This window comes from Podarcis vaucheri, assembly GCF_965113315.1.
Source record: "Podarcis vaucheri genome assembly, chromosome: 2".
Taxonomy (NCBI): Eukaryota; Metazoa; Chordata; class Lepidosauria; order Squamata; family Lacertidae; genus Podarcis; species Podarcis vaucheri.
In genome coordinates, this window is record NC_138760.1 from 97,548,526 (window position 1) to 97,567,852 (window position 19,327).

The window sequence follows — 19,327 nt, forward strand, 5'->3', positions numbered from 1 at the left end:
TAAAGCGATTCTCTTTTTAGTCTATGCAAGCCTCTTGACAGTGCTGGGATACCCAAAGATAGAGTGCCATTGGCAATGCATCATTCTTGTTTCCCCTGTGCCTTCCTACTGTTTTCATCAGCTGTGCAATGTAGTTTTCTTCCTCTAGATGATTAGTATCCCACTGTTTCTTCTGTTAATTGTTGAGTTCAGTTAGACTTTTTAAAAATAATCCTGATGAGGATTCATATTTTGTTTTCTGAAACTATTGAGGTCCTTAAAGAGCTATTCTGTTAATGACAGACTAAATAACTTTGCCTGCTCATAGGAAATGTTGGAAATACTGTAATATTACAAAATACTTGTCTGTTACACTGTAATGTGCAAGTTAAAAGGCAACCTCCCAATACTCAGGGGAGAAAAGATGTCCTAATTCCAAACATGTTTATGTTTCTGCAGTTCAGAATTCTACTCCATTTCTCCAGCCAATCTCAACTTGGACCATACAAATAATAGTAATCCCCGGCCCCCGGCCCCCATAACCTGGACTTGAATATCCAGGTTCTGGGTCAAACTAGGCACATTGTTATTTGCAAGAATGCAGTATATGTGCACCCTTTTTTTGTAATGAGAACAGCAGCTGCAGAGGAGTCTCAGCTGCTTCAGAATGTTTGTGTTGATGTGGAGAGTTTAACTCTTTCTCTCTGTGTCATGTTCTGGTCCCAATGAAAAATGGGCTCTCCAAAGTTAATGGCATCAATGATGGCTTTCTTTGAAATCCAAATAGCAGCTTCCTAGGGGTGATTTTTGTCAGGACAGTGGCAGACATAGAAAGAGTTAATCTGTCCTGCAAGAGCACTGCAGCCATTTTGCCATTTTGTCCTGCAAGACATTGCAGCCTGTGATCTCACCCCCAAAAGCATGACTTGCAGGGAGTGCAGCCCCAGAAAATGGCACCCTGGTTATTCATTGTGACTTGTCGGAAGGCATGCTTTTCTTTGGTTTTGAAAGATCAGTGCTATAGATATTTGGATGTCCAGGATGACCAGCTTGTTTTCTCAATTCTGACATGTCAGATTGTGCACTTCCTATCACATGTAGTTTCTTCATCCAGGTAGACTAAAAGGGTTCGTCAACAATGATCCTGAGCGTTTGCAGAGTGATTTTCTTTTGCAAAAGGGAAAAATGCATATCTGTCTTGATATGCCCTGCAACCCAGGATCATATGTATCAATAAGCTCAATTTGGGGGGCAAATATTTCTGCATGGAAGAAAACTTTGGTCAAGAGACTCTTGCGCATGACGTAAGTAGCCCAGAATGTCTGTCCTGAGGGCAGAAATGTTTATCTGTCTGGAGTGTGTGAGAAGCAGAAATGCTAACAAGGCCTTAATTGAGCTAAGACAACGCACCAGTGTGAAAATGATAAATTTGTTGCTGCATATGGCTAACACTGCTGGTACCTTCATTAGACTCCCTATATTCCAATAAGGCTTGAGATCACATTAACCCCCCCAAACACTGGAAAACTTTTTTTTGCAGGTGTTGAATTTGTGGCCTTTCATTTATCCATACAGAACCAATAGTAGTGTATACGCATGTGTGTGTGTGTGTGTGTGTGTGTGTGTGTGTGTGTGTGTGTTAAGAAAGGAGTCAATCAGTGAACAGGAAAAGGTTTGTGGGATGTTGGAGAAGAGAGAGTAGTGGCTCCATTTTTTTCTATACAAGCAGCTTTAGCTATTGTTGTTCTAATGTTTCTTCTCTGGAATACACACACAGAATAAACTTTGCTTTTAGATTGCATTCTTGCTGCTTGGAATAATTTTACGCTTGGTTAAGTTTTTTCCCCTGTGTTGAGTTTTCAACATCCTTTTTGTACAGCTCTTGAGTTTTCTATTTTTAAACATTTGATTTTAGTTTCTTTTCATGGATTAATCATCTGCCTGTATTTCCTGCATCCCATATCCTGGACACCAGACTGATCATTTGCAGCTTTTCTCTTGCTGATGCTTCAGATTTGGAAGAATTCATATGAATGCACAAAGCTTCTTTATGCTGAGTCTGTTAGAATTCCTGCTCCATGATTGCAGTCATGGGATTTTTGTCTATCACATGACGGTGTATGTTTGACTCCACAGAGTGGGAAGTGACGGAGACAGGATGTTTGTGTTACTGTGTTCCGTGAAGTGAGACTATTGTCCTTTGTTCTTTTTTCTCTTTGCTGTCTGATGCTAGAGAGAGAGGGAGCCATGTTGCAGTGCTCCGTGTATGTTTATATGTAAATAAAGTAGATTAGCCAAAATGCTGAGTTGCTGAGGTCTGTTACGCAAGGTCTGTTATGCTGCTGAGGTCTGTTACACTGCGAAGACTCTACAGATCCCTAAGTGTGCCAGAATCTGTTGGTATCGGTTGCTGTGATGTTTGGGCAGAAGAAAGCTTTTGAAGCTGCCGAACGAATGGCCAGGAGGGAGAGAACATGCCAGTTGGGCATGTGTCTCTACCAGGGTCCTACTCGAGTGTATGACGAGCTCCTGACAGAGTCTACCTAGCCCAGTATTGTCAGTGCTGATTGGCGTTTGCATTTCCAAGGTCTCACCCCCCGCCCCCCGCTTGCTGCATATGATTCTTAGTTGGCAGGGGTAGCACTGCTTACCTGACCTCCTGTCACCTCCACTGTTGTGGCATACCAGGAATGTGAGTTGGTAGTGAAGTCGGTGCAGTTCAAATGCACCAGTGGAGCTAATCTGGCACTCCAGTCTCACTCCTCCTCCTGCTGGTACACCACAGCGATGGTGGTAACAGGAGGTCAGGTAAGGAGCGCCGCCTCTCCCATCAAAACTGTAAGCTAGAGGTGCCAGATGTTGGTGTTCTGCTAAACGTTTAACATACAGATATTGTTAATAATCATCACAAGAGAAGCTTGCATACATCTGATGAATTTCCTATATGTTCAGATCAGTGGGACCTGCTATAAAATGTTGAAGTGGTATGATATCCTCTTCATGATTTCAGCCAAGCCATTTCTTCCCCATCCACAATCAGTTTTATGCTCCCCAATTGTCAACACCCTGAGTTTTCACTGGGCTGTTTTGGATCTCATCTTGCAAGTCTGAACATCAGAAACCGAGGGAATATGACATCATAATTTCCCCCAAATTCTTCTTAATATTGACTTTTCGAGATACAGGATTCCATGTTCCTAAAATTACTTTGCCTCATGAGAAATGTTTAAGTTTGGGACTTTTGTCCTGGTTGAACCTTTGGTCCAAATGAGATGGAAGTGTTGCCCAGAGTTTTCAGAGAAAGTATTCTGAATTTCCTTTGCTGTTTCCCTCTTCTCTCTGTCAGCAATCACTTGAGCTCTTATTGTGTTACCACAGGCAGGACTTGTCTTTGCTGTATGTGATACCCATTTTATTAGTGGATTCTTTTGCCAGCAAAAGACTTGAATCGTATCTGGACATCTAAGCCAAATAACCTCATTCCATTCTTATAGGAACACTCAAAACAACTTGTTTCACTGCAGCAAATTTCTTGCAAGCTTTACATTTGAATTTACTGGTTCTCGCAGTTCATTATGGCTTCCCTCCTTCACCTTGACATGATGCATGATAGCCTTTGTGTAAGGGGCTTAATGCCCAACTCAACGCTGAACGTCAAACAATCAGTCAATCAACTAGCTTGTGAGTCTGGTGGTGTTTAATGGCTTCTTTCAGGCTGGATGCCTGAAAAAAAGACAGAGCACCACATCAATGAATAATACCCAACATTGATCTTTTTTAAATGACAAACTATATATTTGGTGTCATCAACAATCTGTATAGAAGCGATCCAACTTGATTAAACTTGAGAAAGACCTGACCAGCAAATGTCTTTTCTTCTTCTTAAAAGAAGGATTAGAAGATATTCAATTCCGAACGCTACACTGAAAATACACAAAGAGCCAGACATTCACAGCTAATATGCCCCTCTAGGTTGCTCGCTAACATAATTTTTATCTTTTATTAATATGTACAATTTATAGATGTGTAGTACTGAGTCTGCAAAATTCTGATTCAGAATCACATATATGCTGGATAACAAAAGCAACTGGAATTTCCTTTTTAGCTGCTCCCCTGTTTTCGTATTAATTTGTGTTTTAGTCATTCATTTATGAAGCCATGGAAGCTGGATAAGTAGGTTTTAAAAAATCAGAATTTACAATATTCCAGTAACAAACACCCAGTGGTCTGTATTTCTGGCAGTGCAAGGTGAAAAACAGTATGAAGGAATCTGTGATGCATTCCACTTTCTGCACTCCATTAGACTGTCAGTGCGGAGATTCCTCTTAATGATTAAGTCACTAACCTCTAGAAAATCAATGCTACCTTACAATCTGCTCTCTAACCTCTTGGTACCAAGAACTAGAGTAGTTTGGTTGCCCAGTGTGCTAATGCATTATTTATAGGTCATTGCCTAGCAGAGAAGAAGGGGGGGGGGGAGAGGGAGAGTCCTGCCAGTGCAAAAGGGGTTAAACATTTTCTTGCCCAGATGAATACAGTAGTCATTAATTGCATAGAAGTCACCAAGGTCACACTTCTCCTTGCATGTCAATGCTAATTTCCAATAGACTCAGCCAGCCTTGTCTTGGACTGTGGGGAATTTAAGAGAGAGGCAGATACATGCTGGTTATAGAACAAAGGCACCTATATACAGACGCTGCTTTGGGTCTCGGTCTCTCTCTCTCTCTCTCTCTCTCTCTCTCTCTCTCTCTCTGTGTGTGTGTGTGTGTGTGTGATGATGTGGGGAGGAACTTAAGGAACCAAAAAGCACTGGCTTCAAATGCTGAAAGACACAATGCAGTCAAAAGAAGGGTGTTGCAGCTCAGATCAAATCAGAATTGCCAGGCATTCAGAGTTACCTTTTCACTCCCAGTATGGCTGTCAAACAAGGCTAAATTAAAGTTGATAGGGGCACCGAGGCAGCAATATTTTTGAGGGTCCCCTGGAGTACAGAGATACACAGAGGAATGCTCACTCCAGTTAAAGGAACCTTATTTTGCCTCCTTTCACTTCCTCTCCGCTGTCAACAGAATGAGCACAGGTGTACTTAACTCTGTTGTAAAGAACACTCTCTTTAAAGAAAGAGAGCAACTCGGATGCTCCAGGAATAGCACAGAAAATTGGAGAGGAGGGCAAGGCAGAGCGTTCTACTTGGACTTAGGTGAACGGCATTCAAACCTCAGCTTGACCATGGCTCTGCTGTGTGTGGTGACCTCTCCAACTGCAGCTCCCTGCCTGCAAAATGGACGCCATCACCATCGTAGTCGAAAACAGACCCTCCAGGATGTTGTTACTATTACTATCAGATTGTTACTTTTAATGTTTGATGTTTTATTATGCTCTTATATGTGTTGAAAGCCACCCAGAGTGACTGTGGCAACCCAGCCAGATAAATGGGGTATAAATAAAAAATTGTTGTTGTTGTTGAACTCCCATCAGCCTCAGCAATCAGTGGTCAGGGATGGGAGAATTTGTAGTCCAGAGATATCTGAAAGCACACAGGATTCCTCTCCCCAAAGTAAAACTTAGTTAAAACGATGGATTTGGCTCACATTGAATTTGGTGATGGCCACCGACTTAGATGGCTTTAAAAGGGGGTGGTACAAATTCTTGGGGGATAAAGCTATCCCTGACTAGTTGTTATAAGTGCCTCTGAATAACATGTTGCATAGGACAGTTAGGAGAAGACTATCTGCACCCTACTTCTGTAGGCATTGGGTTGGATGCTCATAGCCTCCAACATTTCTCCGATGAAAATAGGGACACCCCATTTTACTATTTATACCCCACTCTGAGCAGTTCCCAACAGGTATAAAAATAAAACATCAAACATTAAAAAACCTCCCTATACTGGATTGCCTTCAGATGGCTCAGGGATTGGATAACTCCATACCCCCCAACATTTCTCCCATGAAAACAGGGACATCCTAAGGAAAAGTGGGACATTCCGGGATCAAATCAGAAACTGGGATGGCGTCTCTAAATCAGGGACGCCCCTGGAAAATAGGGACACTTGGAGGGTCTGGGATGTTTGGCCAGATAGGCATTTGGCCTGCTTAAGCAGGACTCATATTATATTACAGTATTAAGAAAAAAAACCTCAGTCTAGAGGTCATCATTTATGCTTGCAGGCACCCCCAAAATTTCAGACACAGAGCAAAGCTTTTGATTTTCCCCACAACTTTTGAATATCAGTCCCCTGTGTTGCACTGCAAGCCACTTTTGCAATTTCATTGGGTTTTCAAAGCAGTGTTTGTTTGTTTTTACTGATAGAGGCAACAGTTAGGGAAGAGAGTCAAGGACCTCATGAGGTACACAGAATGAAGTTCACAGTATTCTAAGTAACAGCAAAATGCAATGAATTATGGATGTTCTTCTGTATGGTTAATTTGCCCCTGATTAGGGAGATGTTTTGATTTGTCTAAGCTATAAACAAACTATGACATTTGGTTGGATGCCTTTTAAATGATTATTTGATTTATCCAACTAAAGGTTCAAACTCCACAACCCAGGAGAGAATTTCATCTTTCTATAGATATTTTAAAACAAGGCTTTATGGGGTGAAATCCTGATGGATTTTCTTTTAGGGTTTGTGCCAGCCCCTGCTGCCACAGAGGAAGGCAATTATTTGCTGCCATTATGGTAGATATACCAGCAGAGCACCCCATGTGGTTTTCCTTGTACATTTACCAGGACTGTGCACGGCTCCCAAGCTTTGCCTTGTATCTCTTTCTCTGTTTCCATGTGCATGCATGTGTGCGCGCGCACGCACACACGTTTTGAAATCCAGTCACTATGTGCTTTCTCTGCTTCAATCTGTGTTTCAGTTTCTGAGCTGATCTGTGTAAAATGAAGCTCTGTGATCTCCAGTTACTACAACATGGAACCTAAAAATGTCTATAACTTCCCTCCTTTTTGGCCAAAATAGATGAACTTTACAGGAGGAGGAGCCCTCCCAGAATGGATTAAGCTTGTCAAATTGCAGACAAATAGGTCTAGTGGCTTTTTTTGTGTGAGAGTGATTTCTCCATACTCCCTTATAAGCAGAGTGGATGCGAGGGTTTCTTTCTTTCTTACCTTAAAATAATTAAGAGTTGACTGAGTGGTGTGCATTCTTGCCTTGTGCATTTTTTAAATGGTGGATTCACTCTTTCTTATGGTTGTTTGTGCCCTCTGACAGGCTTTACAGACCTCTTAATATGCCTTTACATGCCTCCTAATCAAGGCTTTTTTTCCCAGCCGGAACTCAGTTCTGGCACCTCTCAGGTAGGTGCCATTGCCATTATAAGAGAACAAGGGAGGCATTCATGGTGAATTCTGGAACCACTTTTTCTAGAAAAATAGCACTGCTCCTAATACATGTTTACATGTCTATAATCAACTTAACAATGTGAGGATGTGTAAAATGCTGCCTGCAGAGTTCTGAAGAGCCCCAGGTTGGTTTGTTGCTCTGCTTTAACAAAAAAAACATACAATTAAAAAAAGAACTTAAGTGAACAAATAGCAGTTCGTATTTCAGTGATGGATATTGATCTCATCCACTATTGGAAAAGCTCTCTAAAATGATATATATTCTTGGCCTGGTTTGGACATACGCATCTCAGCTAAATCAGCAAAGTTATGAACTAGCCTTTTGGCACCATGTACTGCCCTTTCCCTTCTCCTTTCTTGGCTCACCATAATCAACAAATGGAAAGATCTAGAAAGCCATTGCAATTTGTGCTACAAAGTACAGCCACAATTGTGCTACAAAGTACAGCCACAATGTATAGCCACAATTAAGCAGGTAATTTGCCAAGCTAAACTACCAATTTAAACATTAGAAGCCTTTAATTCACCATAGTTTCATTTGAACCAGGAAACCATAGCTTCCCACTATGTTTCAACCAGGAAACTATGGTTACTAGGTTTGGAGCAAAATGAAGCTTATTCTGCACCTGGTAACCACAGTTTTCCAAACTGAGTATATAGAAAAAGTATAGTTAATGGAAGACTTCCAGGCTCATTGTAGCATGGTATCTCACTTCATATCTCAGCTTTTTTATGCCTCCCCAACCCTGCCCACATCAACAGTTCTATACATAATGCCTGCTGGAATTATGGCTTTCTAGAGTGGCGCTCACAAAAATCCCCTCATGTGTTGAAAACGTATATGAGGAGCTTATAGATAATTCTAGCTATACCCTGGAACAACCAGTGGTAGGGAGAATCCTTCTTGGTCCAATATTTTCCAGTGCATGGAAGACCCTTGTGTGTGTTTGGCTGCTTCACATGGCTCTTGAACATGCAGGAGATAAAGCTGGTCTTCGTGTCTTTGTTGGAGGCAGGACTGACTGGTTTGATTCCACACGTTTTTGTGGGGGCTTATGTGAACTCCCATTTAGACAGTCATAATCCCAGTAGACAGTTCACATAGAAATCTGATGCGTGGGTGGGTGTTTCTCAAGAGACATACAGTACAACCCTGAGTAAAGTGACAAAAAAGGATTTAATTTTAGATAGATTTCTAACATTGAATGGAGTTGATACACATTGCTGAAACATTGCTCAGCTGTTTATTGTATCGACTTTAATCCACCATGCATTTCCCCCCAGAAATGGTCCCAATATTGAGAAGCAGGCAATATCATGGGATCAAAAAAAATGCTGCCTAACACTCCTGTTTAATATTTATTTCGGAGGGGGGCAGAATACAGGATCCAACTAACCCCGCACGCTAGTGGAAGTCACTGCAAAGGTTCTCGCTGTGCAAAGGGGCTTTCTCCTCCTGCACCTTTCCTAAAGCCACCCCAGAGGGTCAGGAGAAACTCCTAGAAAAGCATGCAAGAGGGGAGGGATTGTGTCATCTGACAAGCTGAAATGCTTTGTGCTGACAGAACAATCAGAAGCGTGTGGTGTGGAATTCCTCCCCCAGCCCCTTTCTCCCAATGCAAATCTTCTTCATTTGAACAAAAAGCCTGGTACTGCCTGAATGCTATTAGTAGCTGCAAGGTCTCCACTGGTACACAGTAAAATGTGCTGTCTCAGCATGAAATGCTGGCGTTTAAGGGCCTTGTGTTCAACTGCATGCACATCTACAAAAAGGGGCAGATGGTGCAGGATACTGGAGGAAAGATGGCTGTGCTGCTAAGCAACCAATTATGCTGGCATGATTTATTCTTATGACAAGATTCCACACAAAGCAATTAAGCAGTGTCAGTGTTGCACACTGTACACCTCAGGGGGATGTGATTATTCATGCAGTCATTCATTTCGTAGCTGGTGGGAGCAGGCAAACTTCGGAGGCAAAGATGCTCCAAAATACCACTACAACTACTAATAAAAAGTGATACAGAGAATTTGTAGGTAAGTAGTACAGTGGTACCTCGGGTTGCAAACACCTCAGGTTACAAACACTTCAGGTTACAGACTCCGCTAACGTGGAAGTAGTACCTCAGGTTAAGAACTTTACCTCAGGATGAGAACAGAAATTGCGTGGCGGCAGCGGCGCGGTGGCAGCAGCAGCAGTGGGAGGCCCCATTAGCTAAAGTCGTACCTCAGGTTAAGAATGGTTTCAGGTTAAGAATGGACCTCTGGAACAAATTCAATTCATAACCAGAGGTACCACTGTACTGTCTGAGGTTGAAAGAGGAAGGGCCCTAAGTATTAACTCCTGGTATTAACATACAAGGCAGGGTGTATAACCAAGATGTCATTGGTACCCCAAACTCAACATATCACAACTGCCGTTATGAAGTTGTATGTATACCGCATTCCAGCCTTCTAATTCCACCGTATAGTGTCACCACAGTTATCCATTGGTTATCCCCATTTATTTCTTGTTCGTTCATTCATTCATTCCATTTATTTCCATTGGTTATCCCCATTTATTTCATTAATCGGAAGCAGTTTCAAAACCTGCTGCCTGTGACTAGACAGGGGGAAGCTGGAGAGAATCTGTCAATCCATAAATCATTCACCTTTGCTGGGGAAAGAACCTTCTTCTCCAGTGTGCTTCCATTCAGTATTATCCAAGTACAATGTCATCCCATTAAAACTAGAGCAACCACCCTAAGGCATACATACAGTCTTGCCCGCTATTGCTGCAACAAGATTGAACTGGGGATGACGACACCCATTTACCCAAGCAAGAGCCTCTACAGCTCGAGTTCCAACTGGGTCTTAGTAGCTCATTATGGAACAGGAGCAGCAGGTACCTATCACGTTGGTTGTATTATGAAGACCTTTGCCGATGAATTTTGAAGTATAAGCTGTGAAAATGCACAGACTTTGGAAAAGGCTAAGCTTAACACACACACACACACACACACACACACACACACACACACACTACTCAGAAGTTTGACAATGCCTTAGTCTAGACATGGATGAAATATGCTTAACAGTAGAAAAAGTCTTACTAACTGCTCTCCTCACCTCATTAAACCACCTCCTCCCACACACCACTTTTGTGCTCTTATAATTCCAGTTGGCATCGTCTGCTCAACTGAGACATTCACATTCAAAACTGTCACTAAGACTCACAGGGGAATGTTTTTTTCAGGGTTTCTGTCTTGTTGGAAGATGCTGAAAAACCTGCAGCAAGGAGAGCCTCAGCCAGGGTTTGCCAACCTGGTGGCCTCCAGACATTTTGGACTGCAACTCCTCTCAGCCCCAGCCAGCACAGCCATAGGAGTTGCAGCTCAAAGCATCTGTGGGCACCAGGTTTGTGAAGGCTAGCCTAGGAGTGCAAACCTGGAATTGTATAATTTATACAATATTGTAAAATACAATGCTGGGGAAGCAGATACATTTCCTCAACTGCTTAAACATGTGACTTTAATAATTTCTTGTTGTAAAAAAGCATATCATTAACCGTTGTTCTTTTCTTTATCGGCTATTGTGACATCATTCCCCCCCTTCTGCTTTCAACATCCTTGCCCTGCCCTAGAGGGATCCCAGGCAGTCAGGGATCAACTGGGCTATGTAGCTAATTGGACTCGGTTGCATGCTGCTATCACTGAGGCTGAATTAATGCCATTCTGAATGGGTCTCATGGATGATACTGGACAGTAAGTGACTACATTGGGGTGGCAGCATGATGTCAACAAACATTTGGCTGCAGACAGACATATCTGATGGTGAATGAAACATATTGAAGGAGAGGGCAATATTTCCTAACTGGAGAAACAGTTCATCTTTTTGAAGGAATCACCGAAAAATTGCCAAAAGGACTGCTCTTTTTGACACTGATAAAATGTTTGATGAAGTCATATTCTTTTTCTCCCCTGCCCTTGACTTCAGTTGCAGGGCCACAAAGTTTGAGGAGTATCCAATTCTAGTTGGCTGAAACTGCTTCCATGATGTCTAGTTACTGAAAGTCTGCAAAATGTGAAAAGAAATACTTTGCTTCTAAGGACCAGAAGTGCTTAGAGTTTTGCAAGCTATGGTGGGCAGAATATGCAGGCACCCTGCATATTCTATGCAGTAAAACAGCATTTGCCAGCCTTAATATAATGGAATATAAACCATGCATGTTTATGTTCTACTTAGAGATAAAGATTTAACTTCAGGCCAACATCACCCACAGTAAACCCACAGTAAACGTTACTTTATTGGTGTACCTAGAACCTGAATACCCTGCCTGATATTGCACATTCCTGACCCCCATCTATACACTTTGAGATTTTGTGTGCTCAGGGTTTTGCCTGTCGAGGGCTAGTGAAACAGAACCTGGGTATCCACAAATATGAAAGCCTTTATTTGCCCTTCATGGCAATCTCTATTCATTACAAAGACTCTGGATGGGGAAAGTCATGGATGCCAACAACTGATTTTTTAAAGTGTCTTTGCTCTAAAGTGTCTAAGCAAAATATCCAAACACAACCAATGAATTTCATGGGGTTGATGTAATATAAATCAAATCAGGTTGTATTTTAACATCACTGGGAATTCTCTGCATATCAGAGAAATAGCCCACAAGGTCAATACATGCTGAGCAGAGCATGCCTTTAATGATCAAACAACCATAGAATTCAAAACCAGTATCTGAAAGAAGCTGTGGTCATCTCTGCCTCTCCCTCTCCTCATTTTACAGCTCATTCCCATCTGCCCCACTCTAGAAATGTTCCTTGATAGAAAAGCTTGTTTTTCAGCAGAACTTAGCTAAGCAAGCAGGAGAGGCAGAAGTAGGGCTGCTGGCAACCTCTGTGGTAACTGTGTGGCTTTAAAAAGGAATGAGAAGAATTCCTAGAGGATAAGGCTATCAACAGCTACTTGTCGTGATGGCAAGAAACTGCTGCCAAGATTCAGAGGCAGCAAACCTCTAGATACCAGAAGCTGGGGACTGAGAGAGAAAGAGAGAGCTATTGCCTTAATCTCCTGCTTGTGGGCTTCCAATAGTCATCTGATTGGCCACTCTGTGAAACAGGAGGCTGGTTGGTCTGGGCCCACAGGTTATAAGGCTAGGGTTACTGGCCCTGCACGTGATGCTCTAGCCGAAGGCACACACACAAAAACAGCAACCCTATATTCTCCACCCCTGGTTTTCAAAACATCTTTAATTGACTTTAGACAGATTTCCTGATGGTGGTGAATATTTTCCAGCAACTGGTATTTGAAAGCATTACTGCTTCCCACCATGGTAGCTATGGTTTTCTGCTACGGGGTAGCATGATCAGCTTAGAGTTATGTCACTTCCCTTAATAAGCTCCCGTTCTTCTGTGCATCTATACATGGACGCTCCTTGTGTGTCTGACCACTGATCTGTTTCTCTGTACGACTGTTTCCATGAAGGCTGAGCTCTAATAAGCTAGGAAACTACCATGGAGGAAAGCCAACCAATTCTACATTTTTAGTGAAACAGTCAGCATTTCAGCCTTAAGGATAATTAAGCTAATTTATCCCCAATATAATTGACGTAGAATACATTCTGAAATTCTCCGTTAATTCCCCTCTGCACATTTATTTGAGCAAATACGTTGCATAAACTTCTTCCTGGCTAGTGGCCTTATTCTAATAAGACACATTCCCATTAGCCACAATAGGCTGTGTCCAAAGACACCATTCTGCTTGTGTGACAGAACTCCTCCCTCTTTTCTCTTCTCTGTTATTAGGAGTGTGCTGAGTTCCAACCCATCATTTCCTTCAAGCAGGGCAGACCATTACCCATCCCACCTCAATTTTCATTTTTCTTTTTGCTAACCCCCTAAGATTTTCATTTGGGGAGGGGGTGGAATTTCTGCAGATGTTCCCCAGACATGGTGATACTTTATTCTTGTTTCTCTAAGGCCACATTTTGACTCCATTTCTGACTGCACCCCTCCCCACTGATCTCGCTGTTAGATGGAACCATTTCATCCTTGGTCCCCTAATCTGATTGACTGAAAAGAGGTGGAGTAGATAAAGCCCTTAACAACTTGGGACCAGCTGGCCTACGGAATCACCTTACCCTCCATGTGCTCACTTGACTGCTTTGATTGGCGGAACTGGCACTATCACAGGTGAGATGGAATACCTGATCCGCATTTGTAAGAACTTGATTGCTTAGTGTGGCAGTGCCTATACTTCGAAACACCCTGCCTATTGAGATCAAGCAGTGCACTCTTTTCGCTACCTGCTAAAAACATCAAACAAATTCTGTTCTCATATCCCTTACATGTCAGCTAATTTGCTTACTCTATAGACAATATTTGATATTACCACGTTGTCTTAACACATTTCAGCAAATCCAAAATCCTGAAGAAGAGAGGGTGGGTGGGAAGAGGCAGGAGAGAAACTTAAAAGCGGGTCCTAAACCATGATTGCTTAAATATCCTTCATTTTTATATGCACTCTAAGTGGCTTATATTTCACCTCAACTTCACTCTCCTAGCACAAAGCAAAGAGATTTTCTAGCACAGTATGCAGCAGTTTACACTTAGGTGGAAAAGGCTATTAGCCAGCCCCTGCTGAGCTATTGTGTGCAATGGGCAAGCTGAAAAGAACCATGGCTTGCTCTTCAGGCTTTTCATTCCTGGATTTTGGGAAATTATTTTTCAAGAAATATTTTTTTATTAGGTGAGGAAGAAAATAATAGGATTGAGCTGTAGGATGACTTGTCTGTTGAAAAACCAGGGGGAGAGATTCAGATCCTGCTTTACATGAAGGCCAGGCCCATATATTAAACCAATTATCCCTTAGTCGTGTCTTAGTGATTAATGGGATGAACTCCGCACTGCCCATTATCTTACTCACTAGGCTGCACTGGTCAAAGGAATAATGCTACTGGCAGCGAGAGGAAGAAGTGTTTCAGTTCAGCTTCAATTCCTTTTCAAGATTCCCAATTATTTCATTTCTGTGTAACCAGCAAAAGCTCCTGGAGTCCTTTGACAGGTTGTGGCTCAGCAGCAAAGGGATTGGTGCATAAAAAGAAAGAAGGTTGGTGAGGTGTGATGAGAAGGGTCCCACAAACATGCCCATACTATTTATGAACACATCTATTTAGCCGACCCTTCATTGGTCAGGATCTCAGGGTGGCGTACAACAGCTAAAACAGGCTTCTGGTTCCTGTCTTGCCATGGTGATGGCTCTTTCAACATCAGAGAGAGGCACAGGCTGAAAAAGGGGATGGAAGGGGTTAAACTATCCTCTATAAACCTCTTGGGAGGTACAACGGTTTGTCCCCACATGGATCAGCACAGGGACGGATGCTATGCACTTCGCCTGATGCGAAACCCCCCAAATGATGCGGAGGTTCTCCTTATAATTGGGTTTTAATTGGCATTAAGAATAGGCATGCACCAGAGGAGACGGACATTATAACTGGGAACAATCAGCTCATGGAACTGAGGTTTGAAATTGGGAGAAGATTCTATCCTGTGCTGGAGGTGGATGGAGGAGAGTAGGGGCTCTCTGCTATATTTTATGGAAGTTTTTGAATTTATGATTTGGCAATCCTCTCCTAATAGTGAATTTTAAGATATACGTACAAAGTGAGGGTGGTTTGATGTACAATGTAACATTGAGATTCAAGAGATGTATTTCAAGCATGAGGCTTGAAAGGAGTAAGGGAGAGCCTTGTTGTTTTGTTTGGAAGGATGTTGCTGGGCATACCACCCCTAAAAAAGACTGAAAGAGATCATGGAGATGGTTGAGATATAGCCAACATAAATGCAATGGTAGCAGCCAAAGGAAAAGTGCCGTGACGGCTTTTTGGATGCTGGAAGAGGAAAGGCACTGCCTTTTTCCTCCCTTCCCAGCCAGAGGAAGAAATGGCAAATCTCTGGAACTTGTTGATTCTGCCAGTGGAAGGGAGGGATCTGCTGTTGTTGATTTGGAGCTGTCTGAGTATTATGGGAAGGAGATGAGCTGGAGAAATAAGTTGCAGCTCCGCCCCAACAAGGCTGGAATACAACAACAGTGCGAGTAAGGAGATAGCCCCAAACGCCGCAGGAAAGAGGAAAACATCAGAGGGACATATAAGGCCAAGAGACTAACAACTGACTTTTGGATGTGGCGCATGCAGGATTAAAAGGAAAAGCTTTGGTTCCTCACCACAAGCCTTTTTTCTTTCTTTTTTAAAAAAGTTAAATAATATAATAACACAAATAGAAATCATTAAGAATACAGCTGTTAATTATGTGATAATTTTGAAAAATGGAATGTAATAGAAATAAATAAGTATAGGAAATGCAGTAATATTAGATTAAAAAGAGGCATCAAGAATGGTACGCGGGAAGCCTCTTAACAAAATTGTATTAATTTGGAACTAATTTGTGTAATTGGGTTTATATTGGAAAATCAATAGAAATGATTGGCAAACAAATACAGCTAAAACAATAGATGCTATGAAACCACATAAACATCAAACAAAACATTAAAAAAACCTAGTGTTGCAACAGGCGAACCACTTCAGTACATTTGATCTTGAACCACATCTAGCACTCACAAAGGCACAAAGGAAGAGATGCATCTTAAGGCTTTGTTGAAAACTCATTAGTGGGGAGGCCAACTGAATCTCCTGAGGGAGAGTGTTCCAGAGGTGGGGTGCCACCACAGAGAAGGCACTGCACTGCATCACATGACAAAAGGCCTTTCCCTTTTGACAGGAACACCAGCAGAGCCCCTCCTTCAACAGATCTTAAAGCTCAGAATAGTAGGTTCAGAGAGAGGCACTTATTCAGGCATTAGGGCTCCCAAATCATTTAGGGTTTTATAGGTTAATATCAAAACTTTGTATCGGCCCCATTAACATATGAACAGCCAGTGCAACTTGAGCCGAATTGGTTTAATATGATTTTGGATAGTCATATCATACAGCACTGGCGGCTGCATTCCACACTAGCTGCGATGACAGACCATCTTCAAGGAGAAACCCATATAAAGCACATTACAGTAATCTAATTTTGAGGTCACAAGAGGGTGGATCACTGTTGGAAAGATATCCTGGCCCAGGAGCAGCTGCAGCAATCATGCCAGTCAGAGTTGGAAATCGAGACTACTTGCCAATGACATGTCTAGACCTATAGGGATTGAATCCAGAAATACTTTGAAGCAACAGATCTGTTTTCAGGGACAGTGAGACTCCACTGTCTTCAGGCTCCCCAGTTTCCTAACACAGGCCACCCAAGAGCAGTGCATCTATTTTGTTGGGATTCACCTTTAGTTTTTAGCCATCATCTGTTTCTGCCTTCAGGTGCTGGTTTAGCATCTGCATAGTCTCACCTGAGTCAGATCGTATGGAAAGGTACAGCTGGATGTTAGGATTCCATGTCCCAAATAACTTAACATTATGGGAGACTCCTGGCAACTGCTAAATACAGTAGCACCATATCATTTCCTCTTGTCTCTCCCAGAAAAGTGATATTGTTACACAGACAACTTCCCTGTCCTTCTCCATTTCCTTGGCTGATGCTCACGGAGTGGGAAAACTCAAAAGGTGAGGATGTCATTTCATACATTTTGTATTGCAAAATGTTACTACGAGAGAAGGAGGAATGACATAAGGCTGCTGCAGTGGTTTACGCTTTTGGTCCTTGAGAGCTGGCAGCCACCCTATATTGTAATTCTTATTAAATTTTCAGAGTGCCATAACTCATGCAGCCAAAACGACAGCAGCCAGGGGTGTATTGGACTCAGAGGAATCCTGAGTTTTGCAGAAGTACAATTTCTAATAATAATAATAATAATAATAATCCAAAGGAAGGGAGAAACCCCCAAAACTGCTCAGTGAGACCTGAGCTTGCTCAGTGCCCAAATGAGGTTAACTGATTGACATGAAAATAACCAGATGGGAAGGGGAATGGAGAAAGAGGCATAGAGATATAGAGACCCATCTTTTGGTCTGGATAGACCCCTAGTTATCACTGAGAAGCTTTTTGAAAAATATCCTTAGGGAAGAAAGTGAGATCTGTTCCTGGAAATCAATGGTGAAATCCAAGGGTTTAATACAGTGGTACCTCGGGTTACATACGCTTCAGGTTACATACACTTCAGGTTACAGACTCCGCTAACCCAAAAATAGTGCTTCAGGTTAAGAACTTTGCTTCAGGATGACAACAGAAATCGTGCTCTGGCGGCGCGGCAGCAGCAGGAGGCCCCATTAGCTAAAGTGGTGCTTTAGGTTAAGAACAGTTTCAGGTTAAGTACAGACTTCCGGAACGAATTACATACTTAACCCGAGGTACCACTGTCTATCTGGGCACCAATGTGTTCACCCTTAAACAGACCAATGAGGACTGAGCGAGGTTACTGAGTATGGAATGCTGACTGACGTGTTGAGAAGAAAACTTGGGGTGTGGGAAGAGAATGAAACTGAATAGTCGTAATATTTCCTCAGTTCATCCAATTATGACCCCCTGGATCTTAAATTAAGGCTGGAGCTTTAATTGCTAACTTCTTTTCATTATCTATAAGATCTGTTGCTTTACAGATTACTTTTGCTATATTTTAAAATTAGAATGTTTACACTTCAAAGCTTATTTCATTCCCTTGCATTCAAGTTTTAGAAATGATTTAGGTTAGACTCTTACTTTCAACCTCTACATTCCCCCGTTAGGGTGATCTTCCTCACAAATCCAGAGTTCTCCACTCCCTCTTTTATTTCCTGACCCTTTTAAAAACAGCCTCAATGGATGCTCAAACAGCCATGGTTTAAAACATCCACGAAAAGAGATCACACAGCTTTTTTCAACAGCTGCTCCTTAGAATTAGAATATTTACTCCCAATATGCAATTAGGCAGTCCTGTAGTAAGCAAAGGCTTGTTTCAACAGTTACAGAGGTATATTATAGAAAGGAAGCGAGATTTAAAAACAAAAAAGGCTAGTTCATTGCACTGTTGTTTGAATGGGATTGTTATATTGCATATTTTAATTGTGGATGTTTATATTTTAATTGGATTGTTTAATATTTTAATATTTAAATGGGATTGTTTTATTGTGTGTTTTAATTATGGATGCCTATATGTCAATGCTTGTGCAATTGGTTTTTTTTTTATCTTCACAAACACTTATAAGTTTATTTTGGCATTAAGTGGTATAAAATTAAATAAATAATAGGGGCAACAAAATTCCTCCTCTCCCAGGCCTGTGGCTAATTAAACAATCTATGGCCTTTTAAACTGTGTGTGTGTTTTTGTGGGGATATTGTTTCTGTTTACTATGTCACATATTTGTGTGTGTGTTTGTAAATAGCCCTGTGATCCTTGGATGAAGGGCTGTATAATAATAATAATAATAATAATAATAATAATAATAATAACAATAATAATAATAATAATAATTCTTATATGCCAAACTCCCAACAGGCTTTGGGTAGCAGAACAGTAGTTTGTTTAGGGGCTTTCATCAAGCATTGACCCAGCAGCACATGTGATTTAAGTACTGGAACAAGAGGGCACAATAAAACATTGGAACCTGAACCCTGGATATTACAGTAAGGGCTGTAGAATGAAACTCCGTTTATTTCTTTTCCTTCCCCCTGAGACTATCCTTTAGATGCCTGAAAACTGCTATTGTGTTCTCTGTTCTTCCATAAACTCTGCATGATTACCTCTTGCAACTCAAATCATCTGCTTTGTTTATTTCCTTTGGATTCCCTCCAGTTTTTGAATACCCATAAACTGTGATGACCGAGACTCCCGCATGCCACTTGAGCTAAGCCCTCCTGTATCAAGTGCCAAGGAGAGTAGTAGCTTGTCTCTCACTGTGAAAAATTAATCAGGAATCGGCACCCCACTACCCCAGACAAGAATGCCACACTGTTAATACAGGCTCAGATTGTTATCTGTATACTTTCCATAGGCTTCTGCTCAGTGCAGGCAAAGCCATTTTCTATTTACACATTTCGTT

General features: G+C 41.8%; 1 pseudogene across 1 annotated transcript in view; it reads right to left on the reverse strand.

Moving 5' to 3' along the window:
• Positions 1 to 3,645: 3,645 nt before the first annotated feature.
• The window catches only part of LOC309527494 (transmembrane protein 50B-like), a 60,993-nt pseudogene continuing 45,311 nt past the window's right edge, over positions 3,646 to 19,327 (reverse strand). The window contains exons 3-4 of the transcript in view: positions 4,878 to 4,960; positions 3,646 to 3,702 (exon numbers count right to left, since the gene is read on the reverse strand). The product of the transcript in view is annotated as a transmembrane protein 50B-like (transcript). The remainder of the gene's footprint in view (positions 3,703 to 4,877; positions 4,961 to 19,327) is intronic.